The sequence below is a fragment of the Notamacropus eugenii genome, chromosome 6, assembly GCF_028372415.1.
Source record: "Notamacropus eugenii isolate mMacEug1 chromosome 6, mMacEug1.pri_v2, whole genome shotgun sequence".
NCBI lineage: Eukaryota > Metazoa > Chordata > Mammalia > Diprotodontia > Macropodidae > Notamacropus > Notamacropus eugenii.
Genome location: NC_092877.1, coordinates 273,450,372 through 273,469,599, shown reverse-complemented (window position 1 = coordinate 273,469,599; position 19,228 = coordinate 273,450,372). Strand labels below are relative to the sequence as shown.

Genomic DNA, 19,228 nt, shown 5'->3' with positions numbered 1-19,228 from the left:
ATCTTCCTTTCTAGGTAGGTATCATTTTTTAAAAGTGGGGGAGGCTAAACCCTTTGATTTCTAAAGTTTTGTAGAACTTCAGCATTCTATGGTTTCATGGCCAAATATATTTTTAAACTGGTAGTGGCCAACCTTCTGGTAATAAGCCTTTTCACACTTTGCTAGGTTACTTGTCAGACAACCGATGCCATACTGGTTCTCAGGCTCACATTTGATATCTTTCCAGCTTGGTAGAGGTACTTCCAGTACTGTTATTCTATTTTCAGAACCTTCAAGAACCCAAAGTCATCCCCTTGCTCTGGTCAGGCAACACTGTAGGACTTTAAAAGACAAGTCTAAGAATACAGTATCAATTACTGGAATAACTATACCACTCAGGAGAAACATTATAAAAACCTATACAGCACAAATAGAGTCACTGTATTAACTTGAGTAGAAGTGTTGAATAAGTGTGGTAATTGAAGATCAAAATGAGGCCAGTTATCATTTCAACAGCTAGGATAGTTAGACATAACACTAGTTAACAGATCTCATGGACCTGGGGCGTTATGACATCAATTCAGACGGTGATAATGAGTTTATCTCAAATCTATTGAGCTATAAAAATAAACAATAATATTGTGCTTAGTAGTTTCCTTCCAAATATCTCAAAAGGACCTTTGGGATAGAGGGAAATATAAAGTGATAAGAATTATTCCCAACAAATACCCTTTTATGAATTTGCCCTTCTCACCTCAGAGTCTCTCAATAAAGGGAAAACAATAAAACTTTTTTGAAGCATTGTTCTCTCTGCAAAGAAAGTGTAATGCATTGATATTGTGAATTTCCAAATTTGTTTCCTGTCAGTGATAAACCAATATATTTTCATGATTATAAAAAAATACGTATTTATGCAATAGTTCGTAGTTTTCATTATGATTAAACAGTGTAGTCCCCAAGTACCAAGTCTAAAATTTTAAAAACTGGTGAAATAAAATAAGTGCTAATAGACATTAGAAGTCTAAGGTTTTTCTTCTTTACTCTGTTTGGCATATACATGTGAATATATGTATATGCTTACATATATATTTAGAAAATATCTGAATGATATGGCCTATATATACATACATATACACACATATGTATGTTTGTATATCTTTTTTTTTATAGTAAACAAATTATGCTGGGCTCAATAAGGCTCTTTTAAGCTTTAATTTTTGTTTATATTAAGCCACAAGAGAAATTACTGAAACTCACCATCAACTCTCATTTCTAAAAACCTAATATTTAAAGGCTACTTATTGTATACTAATTGCATCTTGCCTTTCAGTCACATAATCAAAGTGTCAAAGAACTATTTGAAATAAAGTTAGAAAGGACATTAACATCATCTTTAAGGGTGGGGAACCTGAGTCCTCGAGTCCACATGTGTTCTTCTAGGTTGTTGAGTTGCAGCCTTTTGACTGAGTCCATTTTTTATAGAACATATCCTTTTATTAAGGGGATCTGTTCTGTTAAATTTGGATTCAGTCAAAGAGCCACACTTGAGGACCTAGGGGTTGACATGTGACCTAGAGGGTCACATGAGGCATCAGATTCCCCACCACTGATCGAAAATTCCTAATTGTATAGAACATTTAAATATGCCTTCAACACTTAAAGAGTCTGCTCATATGTAGTACAAATATCTATTGGTTTATTTGTTTCTCCTTTTCCACTTATAAATACTGACTATTAAAATGCAAACCTAATAATTTTGTGTAATTTGCTTTACAGTTGTTTTGGAATATATTCCAGGAAAGAAAATGTCATTCAGAAATTATTGTTGTCCAAAATCCAATTGTATACATGACAGTCCTTTGTGCATGGACTGTATTGCACCAGTTGGTTTTAAATCATTGGGACTTCAGAACATATTTGCCCATAGCAACAACATTACAAATAGTAATTAAGTTCCTAGGCCAGTCATAAAAAGCATATTCAACTCTTAATGAAGCTAAAAATCCTATATATTTACAATGAGATTTTTTAAAATGCAATATTATTCATTAAAACAAAAAAAAGGAAAATGACAATCACACATAGATGCTGACAAGGGGGAAACAGCCTTAATTGGTGTTCCTAATGTGGGGTCCATGAACTTTCAAAAATATATATTTTGAAAATTGTATTTCAATATGATTTGCCTTTATAATCTTACGTATTTTATTGTATTTATTTAGATGTATTATTTTTAGAAGGGGTTTATCAAATACACACACACATATTTTAAGAACCATGGAATTAAACATTGAGGAAGTAGAAATTTTTATGGAGACTCTGGGAGGAATTTCAGCTCAAACAATTGCTAAGACGCTGATAGCGCTAATTCTTTTTTTTCTGCTGAGATGTATATTTTAATTCAAAGTGAGTCTTGACAGTGATACACCAGAAATTCTTATTTTTGACACACCAAAATATAGTTACTTGAAAAACCCACTTTTTGTGACAAAGTACAGAAGGCTTGGTCACATGGAAATCACTGTGAACTAGAGAGAAATACTAAGACACATTACAGGCATAATTTTTTTTTCCTCAGTCCTTATTGTAATATTGCACAGTGCCAAACCAGTGTAGCTAATTCTTTATGATAAATGATTTACCTTCTAAACTAAAGGATTTCTCTTTCCTTAAAAGAGGAGTGACACGACGTCTATTAATATGCCTGAAATACTCCACCCCAAACACACAAATATATATGTATAATAGTTTTATGACTTCATTGGTATAAAATGTTTCCCCCAGCCCATGACATTCCTCTACTAATGTAAATACTCTGCAATTTTTAACTTCAGAAAATTTTCTAGGACACTGAAGGGTAAAGAAACTTGCCCAGAGATTGCATTTAAGATGAATTTGTCTTCCTGACTTTTAGGTGGGCTCTTTATCCACCAAAAGGCAGGATCAGAAGACTTGGGTTTAAATCTCAGTTCTACCCATGTGTTTTTGTGCAACTTATGAACTCCCTTTGGGATTCTGGGTAAGCCACTTCCCTTGATACTCCACTGTTTTTTGTTTTGTTTTGTTTTTTATCTATCTAATGAAAAGGTCAACTAGCTAACATCTAGAATATTATCATTTATTTATCTTAACCTTATGAAGAATCCAATTTGATTCATTAACATTTGAGTGCCCACAGTATTGTAAGTGCAATCATATATTGAGTATGTATAGGAAACACGTCTCTGCTCTCAAAGATTTAATATCTGAAGAAAATGTTTACGATCAATTAATTTGTTAGTGACATTTTAAAGCCTGTGAGATAACAACTGATATCAAATTATCCTTGGAAATTCCTCATATTTCTGGTACCCAGTCTCCAAAGACTCCCAAACTTCTCTTGAACAAAGACTACTAGTTCAATCTGTCATAATCTTAAGGCATTTTTACTTACTACAAAAGAAGGAAAAAAAACTAGACAGGAATTGTGGAAGATACATGTTCATATCTAGCCTCAGACCCTAACTAGCTGTGTAATCCTGGGCAAGTAGCATAACCTCTGTTTGCCTTAATCCACTGCAATAGGAAATGGCTCTGGTATCTTTGCCAAGAAAATTCCATGGATGTCAGTGACATCCTATGGTCCATGATGTCATGAAGAGTGAAACACAACTGGAAAAAAAAACCAATCCAGGCAGCTAGGTGGCTCAGTGGATAGAATACCAGACCTAAAGCTAGGAAGATTCAAATCTGGCTTCAGACTAAGAGGGATGTGAAAAGAAAAGTATCATCTTCCATAATTTACACCATCATGTCAGCAGAGCAGGTAGTCAACAGAAAGAAATCTCACTGGACAGAATTAGAAATTTTTGGTAGAGGCAGAGCTTAAATATATCACTTTGGTCATTGACACACTTGACAACTCTGCACTTAAATCACAATTATATTTCTCACATTCCACCTGATATTACCAACCTTCAGAATCTGGTTTACTTGAATTCATCATCCAATAAATTCAGAAGTTTACTAGCGAAACTAGAAAATGTGGCGTCTCTCTTTTAAACAATCTGTTATGGGTTTTTTCTTAGGAACTCGATCAGCTCCTCCACCTACAAATATTAGGTTTGAATGACAGTCCTTTATCACAGGATATTCTCAGCTTATCCCAGGACCCAGATGGAACCCAAAAGCTACTGAACTACATGCTTGACAATCTAGTAGTTCATCCAGAGCAGCTTCCTCTGACACCGTATATTACACTAAAAGAATGAGAACAAATTCTGCCCTGAGCATCACTCACAGTTATGTGCATAATATGTTATATGATAAATACACCACCCAGCAGCTAGCTATATGGCTACTGCCCATCCTGGGCATTAAACTAGGAGAACAGAAAAAAGGAAATTATGGAAGAAATTGTGAACTGTGATGAAGAGATCATTAGTCTTCAGGAGGTGGAAACTAAGCAGTCCTTCACCCTCTTTCTGCTGCCAGCATCAAAGGAGTGTGGATGTGATGGATTTTTTTCCCCTTTTCACACTGCTGTGTGACCCTGTTTGCCTCAGTTTCCTCATCTCTAAAATGAGCTGAAGAGGGAAATTCCAACCACTGTAGTGTCTTTACCAAGAAAATCTCAAATGGGGTCACAAAGAGCAGAGTCTTTTTTTTTTTTTTTTGCCTTTCTTTGTATCCCTATCACTTTGCCTGGCACAGAGTTGATGCTTAATAAATTCTAGTTAAGTACTAACATACTGTAGTATATGTTGAAGTTTCATATCTTGGTGTGGAAGAAAGAGTCCTTGCAAAACTCTGGCTCGAATCCCGGCTCTCATATTTACTAGCTATATTGTGCTGAATGAATCACCTCTGTGAATCTGCTTCCTCATCTACAGGACTGGAATAACATCTCCAATGACTATTCACAAGGCTGTTATGAGGGATATATGTGAAGAGTTTTGCAAACTTTCAAGCACTATATACAAGTCTGCTATTATTATTAAAGGCAGTTTAGTCCTTTGACTTTGTGGAAGGGTGAGATCATTGTCAGGGGGGCCAAATGTTCTCTATGTTCTCATCTTCCAAAGGTCAAAGACCCATAATTTTATTGGTATGGGTACTCCTTTCTCAATCAATATAGATTGCAATACTCCTATAATGTTTTGGTCTTCTACAGTTATTGTACTCTAAAATTCATCATCCTGAGACCAGTGCTTTGCTAATTTCTCTCTTCTGATATTGCTAGAATGCTCCTTCAAAGACAGAAACTCCATCCATCACCAGACCCACACTGAAAGCCTTTTTCATCTAGGTAGGATTTGCTGGAATTCAGCTTTTGTTTGTGTAGCCTTTCCGAATCCAGAATCACCTCTATGATGCCTTGAGGCACTGAAGTAGGAATGTATGGAATGCCAAGGGCCTTTTTTGTTTTGATTTTGTGATAGTCACCTAATGGTCTAATTTCACATTTCTTTAATCCAATATCTCACTAGATATAGCACAAAGATATGTGCATACAATGACAACATGCATTTCAAACTAGGTTAGTTTCTCATAATTTTTCTTTCTTCAACATTTTTAAAAGTCTGGGAAATACTGGCTTATGCAGCAAGTTACAAACTGCCTCTGGGCAATGTTCACTTGCATAAATAGCTGTTACTGTGTACTGTACCTCTCCACAGCACAATGGCCTTGGTTGTGTCAGTGATCATAAATTCACATGAATGAGCAGTTCTCAGATAACTTAGCAAATTATGGCACACGGATGCACACACAGAGGATGGGAAAAAATCTTCATTGTTTTCAATGTTATTCTTTCATGAAGCTTACTTATAATGCACATTATCTAGAATGTTTCCATTCTCATTAAGGTCTAAAGATATTAAATGTAAGTTATGTCTAAGACAATATTGCATAGGAGAATGAGTGCTGGATTTGAGTCATGAAAAACTAATAAATCTGAAACAGTTTAGCTACACAACTAAGGGCAAATCATAGCCTCTCAATGCCCCAGACAACCCTCTAAAACAAAAATTTTTAGATGAATTGCCAGTTCAATCAAAAGGAATTCCTAATACTTTTGAAATTACAGAAATGGGGGGGGGGGGGTAGTTATGATCACTAAAAAAAAAAAATCACATATTTAGTTTCTTTCTTGCTTCTCTTTTGAGTTTTGGTTTCATCAAGGCTTTTCAGTGTTAACATATCCTGTAGGAATTAGTCATAAGCCTTCTGTGTAATTTGATTTAATTGTATACAAGGAATTTAGTCTAAGTAATGGAGATACAGATCCTAAATGGAACTTAATGTCAACTAATTTAGAAGTACCACCCCCTTTTAAAGAATTTTTTATTTGGATTAGAAAACTTGAATTGATACCAAGAATGATCTATACTGAAAAAGCATTTAGTATATGTAAAAGAGATAAGAACTCTAGGACTACAGTAGAGTTAACAGAAGAATATTGAGATAATGGAAGCCCCAATCTCATAACTTCAGTGGTTTGGTTTTCTCAAGAGACATAAGCTACTTCAATTTAATAATGAAAACTCAATTTAAGCAATAGAATACTACTGAAGGGGTAAATAGATTTTACTGCGAAGAATTGTTTCTTGCATTGACGTGGACATAACTCTATGTAGAATAGATAGAATGTTAACCCCTTGAGGGTAAAGACTTTTACTTCTGTCAGATTTTGTTTTTCTTTTGGTTGCTGGGAGAAACCAGGGACTGATTCCATCGTTTTATTAGCTTAGAAAGTTTCCAGGCGCTAAGGAAGAAACTCCTAATACAGATTTTTGTAAACTGTTCTACAATTTATTACCTTAATTGCGCATGGCACTAATCTGTCAAATGATGTGCCAGGTCTTTGGTGAGTAGTACATTTCAGAGGTCTTCAAGTAGGGTTTTAGCCACTATGCCAAGCTGCCTCTCTCACTTTCGCATCCTCGGTGCTTAGGGCATTGTCAGGCACCACGAAGTCATCTAATAAATGATTGTTGATTGACTTATAAAGTATTATAAAATGTTAAACTTTAGGAAAAAGAGTCAAAGCTTCAATGTTACTAGAATTATGAACACTATTCCATATTTTCCCTCTTTTCTAAGCATCTAGTAAAAAGGGGGATACAGTGGTTTATATTTCAATTTTGCACTAAAATATACAAATTTGCACACTCCTTAGTGATTTAGCAGAGAATCCTGCAGTCAGATCACCTGTTATTCTAGCTTCAAATTCCAGAGACAAATAAAGCCTGAAGCTGGTTTCATAAACACATTTCCACCATTTCTTGTAAAACCTCCACATCAAGAAATATACACAACCATCAATTTTATTTTCAGTTAATTGCTTCTTTTATGACATTAAAAATGTAAACAACTGTCAGTAAGACACCAATATGATGAACATTTCATCACCTCCCAACTACAAAGAGAAGGTGTATAAAATAGCAAGTGGTCTCAATCATACCAAAGAAGATATAGGGATGCTACATGAACGACTTGAAGAACTCTTTTTAAGAACACATTAGATAGTGAACTGCATATTGATCTCTTATCCATCTCTTAACTCCATAACAAGTAGTTCACTTGGTAATCACAAATTCAATATCCAAATGACAGAATTGCAGAATGAAGTCTCTAATATATAACTCAAATGGAAAGAAGTAAACTTTTGCATTGACTTGGAAAAGGCCATTTGAAAATTCTCCCTTGAGATAAGGGAAAAAGCACTAGGATAAGTTATGAATTATGACTTTATTTTTTGGTTCTGTTAGGAAATTTGAAGGCTGATTTTTCTTAAATGTACATGAGGCAGCATGCCATAATGAATGGTGTGGTTCAGTTGGAATCAAAAGGACTTTTTATATTCAAATCTGGATTTATTGCTTACTTTGTGAATGTGAGTAATGCGTTAAGTTGCTTAACAATGCCAGATCCTCATTTAATTCTCTAAGACTGATTCCAATCAGCAGGCAAAATTCTTGTATAACAAATTTGATTAAAGTATATAAAAAGAATGTCCTTGAAAAACTTTTGAAAATAGATATTGGTTGAGAGTTTACTCTAAGAAGAGGCTTTGTTTTACTTTTTGAATATTCCATTTTTGAATAGTTAACCTAAGAATTAATTTTTTTTTTTTTTACCAAACTGATACTTTAATCTGTTTGAATATTCTTAGTGAGGAAATTTCTCTCCTGATTCAACCCAGTGTTTTCTCATCATTTAGCCTAGGGTCTTAGAATGCTTTCTAGGATACCCATACTCATGAGATTTTGAAGGAACGTGACAAAAAATGATAAAAACTGGAAGATGTTTGGAAAAGCTACCTTAAAATAAACAAATAATTTTATAGGAAGGATGATAATCAATTTAACCATTACCACTGGAAAAAATAAAAAAGAGGAATTAAATAATAATTTGGTTAATTCATGCAAAAAGAAAAAACATGACTACAGTAAATGATACTTAAAATTTTGGAATGTTATCTACAGTCTCTCTTTAAAAAGAATATTTTTAAAATAGTAAATAAACAAAATGTGAATCAAGAAATTTGGTTTGGTTCTTAGATCTGATAACAAGGAAGAAGCAGTTCAGTGAAAAGAATGCTGGATTTAGAATCAGGACATGTATTTAAATTTCAGCTCTACCAATTACTATTTTTGTGACACTGGATAAGTCACTCAACCTCTGTGGGTGTGTGTTAGTTTCATGAGAGGGTTTGAAGGCATGACTTCTTAAAGTTTCTTCTAGATCTGTCTAAGATCCCAGGATCTGTTCCTACTAAATAGTTATGTGAGGTTGAACTAAGTCACTTAATCTCCCTGGGTTTCAGTTTCTTTTTCCTAAAAATAATAGCATGATACTAGATGATTTTAAGCTCTCTTCCAATCACAAAATTCTCTTTTTTCTACAATTTTGTAAAATCTCCTTGCTTAGCTTCTTCAAGGGAGCTCTCTCTTCAAGGCAAGGGAAGGCATCTGAATTGAGTAACCTAGAAAAGTCATTTCCAGTCTCTGAATTCTAAGTATAAATGATTATCCTCACTTCCTTAAGATAGTCAGTCACTAACTGTTCTACTAGCTGTATTTTTTTCAAACCATTCCAGTGTATTCATTGCAGTGTTCTTTGGGTATCTTTACAAAGCTGAGTTATTCATTATATTTTCCCTGGCTCCCTGAGCTGTGTTCTTCAAACCTTCCCACATAAACTGCAGAAATCCATGACCAATAGAACATTTTTTGTATTCTACTTAAATGCCAGAAAGTATTATGATTTTAGCTTGGTGGTTTTCAAAGATGGAAAATCCCTCATGTGTCTTTAACTATATGGTATGTATTATAAATCCAGACATACTCTAAAAGAACTGTTAACTTCTTTCCTTTTCAAAATGCTCATTTGTTAATTTTCATAATTTTTTATACATTTTTGTACCACCACAGAAATTAGAACAGTGTTCAAACACCTAGAAAACAATCAAATTGCTCATTCTGAATTCCTTGAGATGTTGGTAAGATTTCTTTTTCTTTTTTTAAAATTTCATCAGAAGACAAGTTGGAGAGACAAAAAAAGTACTTTTTAAAATATATTTTTTAAAGAAAATGACCAAAATCACTTAGTTAATAACTTACAATAGTTGAGGTATCTAGGTGGCACAGCTGATAGAGGGATGGACTCAATGTGCAAACGAGTTACCCTTTTCACCCAGTAGGAATAGATTAATAAGTGTTTTCTTCTTATGAATTGATACAGAAAAATGTTTTCAATTAAAATTTAAATGTAAGTCTTATGGAATGTTTAAACATAATCTTAAAGATCATTCTCTATCTCAAGCCTTTCATTTTGTAGATGTGGAAAATGATACTTAGAGAGTTTGCAATTAGCCAAAGGTCACACAGCTAGTTAGTGACAGCATCTGCATTGAAACCTTGATAACTTCACTCTTATTTTGGTTTTCCTTATTCTATATCATGTTACTTCCTATTATTGCTTTAAAAGGAAACGGGAAATTATATCCAATTCTTTCAACAAAAATATACAGCAGAAAAATTCATTAAAGGCGTATTCATTTAAATAATATTTTTTAAATTCCTACCAAAAGTATTTAGTTAATAATTTGCAACAATTGAGGCAAGTGGGTGGCATAGCAAAGAAAAAATAGATTCAATGTGTAAATTAGAAATGCATTTTTGGCTGTGGAAAATATGTGCAAGTGTCCCATTTGGTTGATGATTATCTGCTACAAGGACTGAATTTTTTTAAAAATTTAGGCAAAGGATTTGAGCATAGGGAGAGGGGAGCTAGCAATAGTTGTGCCGAAAAAAAGTAAGGAAAAAAGAGGGTTGAAGTATTTTTACATGTTCAAAAATAATAAAAGAAAATTTAGAAGGCAACACAGACAAGTAGAACAGTTTTGAAAGTAATATGTTGAATACACATACACACACACACACACACACACACACACACACTCCTTTTTTTAAGCATATGGGGGGGAGTAATGTCCAAGACTAAAAAGAAAGGAAGGGACCAAGTTATTTAGAGCTTTAAATGTCAAAAAGAAGAGTTTTTAATTTTATCCCAAAGACAAAAGAGATACACTGGAGTTTAATGAGAAGGAAAGTGGTATGGTCAAACCTATACTTTAAGAAAATTTGGTGGCTGACTAGAAGATAAATTGAATTGTGAAGATACTTAAAACATAGAGACCAAATGGCATGCTATTTCAATAGTGCAGGTTGAAAGTGTTGAGGGCCAAAGTAGTGGCATCATTAGTGGAGAAAATAAAATACATGGGAGAGATGTTTTGGAACCCAAAACAATAAGATTTATTCATTTATATAGGGTGAATAGGACTGAGGAGGAATTAGGAATATATTGGTGTTCTTGATAATAATGGGAAAATTTTGAAGAGGAGTAGGTTTTTGAGGAAAGATAATTAAGTCTACTTTGGATATTTGTTGTTTGATATTCCTAAAAGACATCCAATTTTAAATGACTAAGAGTCAGTTGACAATGTGGATCTGGTGAGCAGAAGAGATACTCAGGATAAATATCTAGATATTAGCATAATATCTATGGAGAAGACAATTTAACCTATCAAAGCTGATGAGATCACCAAGTAAGCATTGAAAGAAAAGAGAAGAGCATTGGGAGACAGCCACAGAGATTGAGCATAGGATGAGTGTGGAACCAGCAAAGGACACTGAGAAGGAGCAGTGAGACAGAGAGAGAACAATCTCACAGAAAAACCCAGAGAGAAGAGAATATTGAGGAGGGGAAGATAATTAACAATGATACCACAGAGAACACCATACCATAGATACCACAGAGGGGTCAAGAAGGATGAAGACTGACAAAAGGAAATGAGATGTCAATTAAGAGACTACTTGTAACTTTGGAGAGAAGAGGTGGGCTTATATCTAGATATGTAGAAGAGCAGGCTCTACATAGGAGTATAATATCTGAGTATAGAGATGACAAAAGAGTTTCAGTTAATGACAGGTTAGAAGCCAGAATAGTCTGTCTGTTTTTGTCGTTCGTTTTTGAAGAAAACCATGACATCAGAGAAATGATGACATGACTTGCACTTGACTTTGTTTTCAGTGAGGGAGGGCTGTGCGGGTCACCAGTCTCACTTCTCTAGAGCCATCCGAATCCAGTGACCAGATAATCATCAGGATGACTGAAGATGACCCAGGATGTAACCAATGGGAGACCTTGACCTTTTAGGCTGGCATTTTCAGGTACTCATTTAGAGGGAGGTAATGCCTATTGAGTGAATAGACCTCTTTAAAAAGTAGTCAGGGAAATGGCCCTTTTAATGAACAGAAGAAAAAATACTAAATCAACAGAAACTATTACTAGTGATAATCACTCAAAGCCAGCCATTAAGTGGAGCTCAAGCAGGGACCTATTGTTGTCCAGCCCAAGTAGAAGCACTAATAGAAACCTTTTTTTTTTTTTAAACCTAGGTCTTGCTGGCTCCAAGAACACCCTTCTATCCACTAAGCTATGCTGTTTCTCTGTGTAGCAGTAATATGGGCTATACTTTCCTATGCCATCCCAGATTTCTCATGTCTTTGAATTTCTTCACTGAAAACTATTATACCTCTACTATAACATGCAAAAAGCAAATGAGGTTTAGATGAAAAGCTAAGGTGTTTAAAACTAGCATTCATTGTGACAATGCTAATAGTAATTTAATTTGGAAAGTAAATCTTCTATACATGGTATTGCATAAAAATGTCTGAGAAAATATAGACATAATTTAATTCATTGATATAACATGCATATATATCTCTATTACTTAAAAGAATATCTCTTGCAATTTTCTTATGTAAATAATATGGAAAATTAACTCAAACTGATAAGCGCTAAAGTCTTGAATATGTCATTAAGTGCATAATCCTTTTTGTAACTTTCTGAAAATACAGGCAGATGAGTTATGGCATAGAACATCAAAAGGAACTTATTCCTATCCATTTCATTGGGTGGGGGCGGGTGTTGCTAACTGATTTTAATTAGGTAAACTAAGCATTTAAGACTTTCATCCTCCCTTTGTAATTTTATTGGTGAGATGCTTCACAATTACTTAAGACTTATGATTTAGGTTTTCTCTTTCCATATTTCATAAGTTGGAGCTTTGTGAAATAAGTTAAATTCAGAAAGCAATCAAAATCACAATATCCACAGAACTTCACTAGTTTTTCCTCACAGATAAAGGACAACCATCACTCTTCATGCTGACTTGAGAACAGTTTATTCCCATTGAAAAGAAACCAGAATCATTTGGGCCATGCCATAATAAATAAAAAATAAAATCATCGAGTATTTTTAGTACCTAAAATATAGTAGGCATCAGGTTAGATGATGCTTAGGTGGTACTATATAGGATGAATTAATTGATGCAGTCTCTAGTGTTCAGTTCATTAATATTCAGTCTCCAGTCTCCAGTCCATTAATATTCTAACAGAGACAAATATATCATTTTTATCACTCTGTGGAAAGTTCTCAAGTTTGAGGAAGTCTGGATTTTCTGAAAAAAGATGTTTTCTGGCCATGTTAATAGCTCTTTCTGGCTACATTTGAATCTGTGGGATACTGTCATAAAGTGAAATGACATTGTTAATTATAATTTCCTGTTTATTTTAATGACAACTGAAAGGCTTTTGTAGTTTTCTAAATGAGCCACTGGGCCCCTTTTTTCTGCCTGGGTAGAACCTACCAGTGAATAACACTATACATCAGGGATACTCTAATTACTAGAACAAACAAAGGTCACCTAATTCCTGGCAATATGAATAGTTTAATTATATTGTTTCATAAAGTCCTGTGGGCAAATGTCACTCAGCAAAGAAAAAAAATTAGTAAGAGAAGAAACGATACTCAAGAATGAATTTTGCACAGTCCACAGGATGTGCTGCAAGGAGAACACATCAACTAGCTAAGAGGGAGGTCATCTCTCTTTTTGAAATGCAGTAGTTACAGAATATTTTCTATTTTTAAAATAAACTATTTATATGAAAAGATTGTAGCTCTGACAACTTTACATTTTGACACAGAGTTCCACAGGAGGATTCTCTGAAAGATTTTTTTTAATTCTCTTGGTTTGCATACATGTATATAATATGCATTTGATCACTTGCAAATTATGCTGGGTCATCTCCAGTCATCCTGAGGAATATCAGATCTCTGGATTCGGATGGTTCAGGAGGAGAAGTGAGGCTGGTGACCTGCACAGCCGTCCCTCACTCAAAACAAAGTCAAGTGCAAGTCATGTCAATTACTTCTCTGATGGCATGGTCTTCTTCAGCAACGAAGGATGAACACAGCGATATGTTAACATGAAGAATTAGAAACCTCTTCTACTTATTGAAAATTTGTTTCACTCTAGCAATTATTTAAACCAATACAGTTTCTCAAGAATAATCTCAAGAAAATTGTCTTCTTGATATACAGGCAGTTCTCAATTTACTTGGCATATTTAAGAACACAGAGAAAAATATACAGATATGCACACACGTGCAACACATAAGCGTGCACACACACACACACACACACACAAATCTTGTACAACAGATTTAATGGCAGTTCCTATTGCTACCTGCTCCACTAGTATATCATCACTATTTTTTCTATCAAGTTCTGCTCTCTGAGAGGGTCAGAACGCAGGTTGACTCAGTAAACAGATTTTAGGTCTTTCTCTCCCCCAGAAACACCAAGTTTCTTGCTGTTGTTGTTGATTTGTTTCTTTGTTTGATTTTTTGATTTGGGTATTCACTAAGCCTCTGGTTCACGCTTCTGGATGTCAACAAGACAGACACACAGGATGAAGAATGCAGTGTTCATAAATTTGTAATAGGACCAATAAGCTCTTTGTTTTATTGACCGATGAAATTCTGTGGTGTTGGTGATCCTTATCTGTGGGGTAGGGATGATATGGTAATAAGGGAGGGGATGGTCCTGAACAAAATAACTGAGTAGCTGACCAACAGGCTTCTCTACAAATAATGTCTTTTAAATGGCCGTTACAGCCGTTGTTATCTTTTTAATGTCCTTGTCTTTCTCATTCCAAACTTGAGGTTCTTTCTATCTGATTTCTTTTCACAATTCTGCAAATTAGTCTGGGGTCCTTGCTGCAGTAAAGGACATTAAAAAAATCAGAATTAGCAAAACATCAATTCACATTTCAATACAGGTAATTTCAAGTTCTAAATTATACTCATTTAAAGTATTCCTATTTTATATTCATTATTATGATTTTATTCAAGTCAGTTTGTTTCCTTAATGCTTTATGTATTCCCAATCAAAATGAATTTATCTCATTAGGTTATGCTAGGTCCAGTGGCTAGGCTTTGATGGTTGTTAAAGCAGCTAGTGGCAATAATTATTTGGGTTGGGTTTGCTCAGTTCCTGCAGGCAACTTGAATGTTAACACCTTATGGATAAATATCAAGGCCTGGGGAAAATTTGGTTTCACTCTAACAGTTGAAAAGAGAGAATAGGAGGGTCTTCCTCATGATTCTTGCTATTTTTTCTTCTATTCCATACACATATAGTTAGGAATAAATGGTAGGAAATTATCTGAAACATTTTTTCATGCCTGTGGAAACCACAAACATTTTCCATTAGCTTGCATGGGCAATTGTCATTTAAATAAAACCACTGCAGGAGTCAGGAGGACCTGAGTTCAAATCTCACCTCAGATACTTGACACTTACTAGACCTTGGGCAAGTCACTTAACCCAATTGCCTCATCCTGGGTCATCTCTAGTCATCCTGATGAACATCTGGTCACTGGATTCAGATGACTCTGGAGGAGAAGTGAGGCTGGTGACCTGCACAGCCCTCCCTCACTTAAAACAAAGTCAAGTGCAGGTCATGTCATCATTTCTCTGATGGCATGGTCTTCTTCCGCAACAAAGGATGAACACACGTTATCTTCCCCTACTAGGATATACTAGTCTAATCTACTCTTGTTCATTAAATCCTTCCCAGCATTGAGGATTCAGTCCAATTTCCTCCAACCAGAAACCTCACTCCAATGTACAGCGATATTTTCCATTTCTAAACATTTGTGACTTAATAGTTTAGACAAAGCATTTGACAATTGGGTATATAGTTGTTATATTGGAATAATTAATTTATTTTTACACAAAGTCAAAAAACCTAGAAACAGGCTCCTATTGTATGCAGTTGCCTCCTTATGAGAGATTTATGACAGAATATGGACAAGAATAACCTAGGATAAGAAGATGTGGAAGGAATGCTCTCTTCACTGTTTGAGGGAGTATCCAAAATATTAGAGGAAGAAGATTTTATTAAAATTCTGCCAAGTAAAATAGGTTAGCTATTTTCCTTAAAAGCTACTGAAACCATCTTCAAGACTTAATTGGATCAGAAGGAAAAGGATGGGTTCAAGGATGTAACTATGGATTGGCCAAGTACAAAAAAGTCAAATGTCACGAAGCTTCAGTTGTTTTCAGGCTTGAACAGTGGATCACCACTGCAGGAAAGAAACATGGAAGCTGAGGAGCTGTTCTCAGCTGAATCAAGACTGCATTCTCACTGAATGTGGGTGTTTGTGTGTACACATTTGTTTTGTCTCTTTTTTCTTTTTGCTTTGAATTACTTTCTTGCTAATAATATATGAATCTTTCTTTCTTCTGTTAACTATCAGATGTCCTATGAATGTCTTATTTTATTCTGTTCCTAATTGTGAATTGCTAGACTTACCTGGGTTAAGGTGGCCTACCATACAACCATATCAATGAAATCAAAGATTTATCTAGCTATCATATGTACTTTCCAGTAGCTCTCTACTTTGAAAACTTACTATTACTTAACTCTTAAACTATTTTTTTACATTTACACTTTGTCTTCCTAACTAAACTGGGTAGGGAAGTAACGTCTTTCATGGGAAACTCACTGAACCAAGAGTCAGACAATCAAAATCCAGTAATGGTTCTCAAGAAATTCAACTTATGATTGGGTACAAATCATAAATCATCACTGTCTCAGACTGAACAATATCTGAGGCCATTTCTTGCCCTGAAAATCCATCATTCTGAGACTGAAGTCTTATATTTTCTACAGAAAATGACACAGGGCATTGACTACAGTAGGTATTCAATAAATATATGTTATCAATTTGAGTCACTGATGAACTAAATGATTTTTGGACTGGTTATAAAAACAAAATTTATGGACAGCTTAGCCATAAATTCTCAGAAATAGTTTGATCTCATCATTAACTTAATATTTACTATCTGTCCAATTAAATTTTTCATTATAATTCCTACGATACATCCTAATATAGATCCAGAATACTAGCTATATATTTAAATGCAATATACCTATTATTATATCCATGCAGGTAAAATACAAAACAATATTTGGTATACATGTAAGTTTCTCATAGCATCTTTATTGCCCTTGTATAAGAGTTTATAATCTCCCAGGGATTTATCACCATCTCCAATTAGTTTAGAAATACTGAAATGAGAGTCAGAAAGCACACCTCCAACCATTTATAAATAACATGTAGCCATAATGGCACAATTATTTTTTTCTATCAAAATAATATTTACCTGATAGATTTGATGGGCATTTCTCACAAATACACACTATTGTTTCTAACAAGCCAGGATTAATGAATTACTGTAAGCTATTTCTCAAGTTGAACATAATAGGAACACAACAAAAAAAATCCAGAATAGTTGTTGCCACTGGGGATTACTTCACTGTGATATGTGCATGCATTTTTATGGTCACCTGGAGTTATGGTTGTATGGCCAGGGTTTAAGAAATTATATGGAATCCTTGAATGTGAAATGTCTACAGAGTCATTGTTCTAATTAATGTTCTGCAAATTGATGAAAAATAACAAGTCCCACAGATACAAATAGGCCATTTGGAAATACAACTAGAAAAAGAAAGTGTTAAAAAGAGCTACCAATAATTAATATTTTTTGATTCTATGGCTATGATAGTTTTCTGTATATTGGTGGGGAAGGACAGTACAGTACAGCAATAAAAACAGTGCCCCTGGAGCTAAGGAAGGTTTGTTTCCAATTCTGCTTTCTACACTTATTAACTGTGTACACAGGCAGGTCACTCAATGTCTCTGAGTCCTTGCTCCTAAATAAAAATGTGACTGACTAGGAATATAAGTGGTAGTTACCTCATATATGTTGTGAGAATTAAATGCTATAATGTTAATCAAAACACCTGAGTTCAAATCTGTCTTCATGCAGTTACTAGCTGTGTGAACCTGGATAAGTCACTTAACCTTTGCCTGCCTTAGTTATTCCCTCTATACAATGGGAATGAAAATAGTATTTTATACAATGGAAAAACAACTCCCCAGAGTTGTGGTAAGGATCAAATGAGATATTTGTGATGATGATGATGATGATGATGATGATGATGATGATGATGATAATGAAGTATTTTATAAAACATCCTGTATCTATCATTGAGCTCATCATTAAATCAAATAGATAACATATTTATTGAGTGTGTGTGTGTTCATCCTTCGTTGCCAAAGAAGACCATGCCATCAGAGAAATAATGACATTTATTGAATATCTACAGAGTTCAATGTACTATACCAGTTTCTATGGAAAATATAAACTTCAACCTCAGACTTTCAGGGGAGGAAGTCATCTCAGACGTTGTCCAATTTGAGATACAGTGATGACAGGTGATCATTTATTCAAAACATCTAATGTTTTTACTTATCATCCAAAATTAAACAAATTAAGAATGAACTGTGTGCAAGTTGTTGTGCTAGTTGTAGGTGACATAAACATGGCCATGCTTATTTCTGTAATTGAGGTCATGAAGATAGATAACTTTTCTTTCTAAGTTTAACAACACAAAGATTGAAGTGTCAAAGCATTATAATACTCTACAACATCACTGCATTAAAGGAAAATATTTGGTGATTTAAAGGAAATAAAGGTCCTTCAAGAACCACAATGCTTAGGACAAAATTGTAAAATTGTAAAATTTGTAAAATTGTAAAATTGTATTGTAAAACATACAGCTAACAGGCTTGCCCATAATACTGAGCATGGCCTGAACCAGACCAAAATGTAGCTCCTAACTGATTTTACTGCGCTTATGTAATAGTGAAAAAATAAAAGATGCAAACTTGTGGTTTCCTAAGTCAACATGCAGCTCTCAGGGCTCCATATATATGATTTAATGACCCCCATTTCTATCTGAGCTTGATATCAGTGTTTTAGGAAGCATCTACACATACGAGAGGGGAAAATGTTCCCAACTCTTTCTAACTTAATAGGCATTTGCCTCCTCAGTCATTTTGTTAAGGTATATATTTAATTGCTATTAAGTGCCTAAGTGTAAATTATCAATTCTTTTTAAAAAATACCAAATTACACTATGCAGCACATCCCACTAAAAAAGAAAACACTGCGTTAATATTTTTCTTTGAATAGGAATCTGTTTACCTTGTTTTCCCTCAAAGCAACAGTTAGACTTGCATTTTGTATATTAATAGGGATTCGTTCCATACAGTTTTTATGCAATTCACATTTATTTCTGGGAACTTGTTATAGTCAACTAAATCAATAGCTGAAATTAAATAACTGTGAGATCACTGATTTTTCTTCCTTTAATACCTTAAGGGCATGCCATCAATTCACTAATGCTTCAAGTAACCCAAAGAGGTCACCCAACGTGGTCAATCTATAGGCCAGACATAATGTCTGCAATTAAAGGAACATTTTAATCCCTAAGTCATTTT

The 19,228-nt window shown here is 34.4% G+C and overlaps 1 protein-coding gene and 1 pseudogene across 4 annotated transcripts in view; one reads left to right on the top strand and one right to left on the bottom strand.

The window, feature by feature from the left end:
• The window catches only part of PCDH9 (protocadherin 9), a 1,077,972-nt gene that overhangs the window by 417,963 nt on the left and 640,781 nt on the right, over positions 1 to 19,228 (bottom strand). The window lies entirely within an intron of this gene.
• LOC140510863 (CCR4-NOT transcription complex subunit 6-like pseudogene) lies at positions 3,729 to 4,508 on the top strand (annotated as a pseudogene).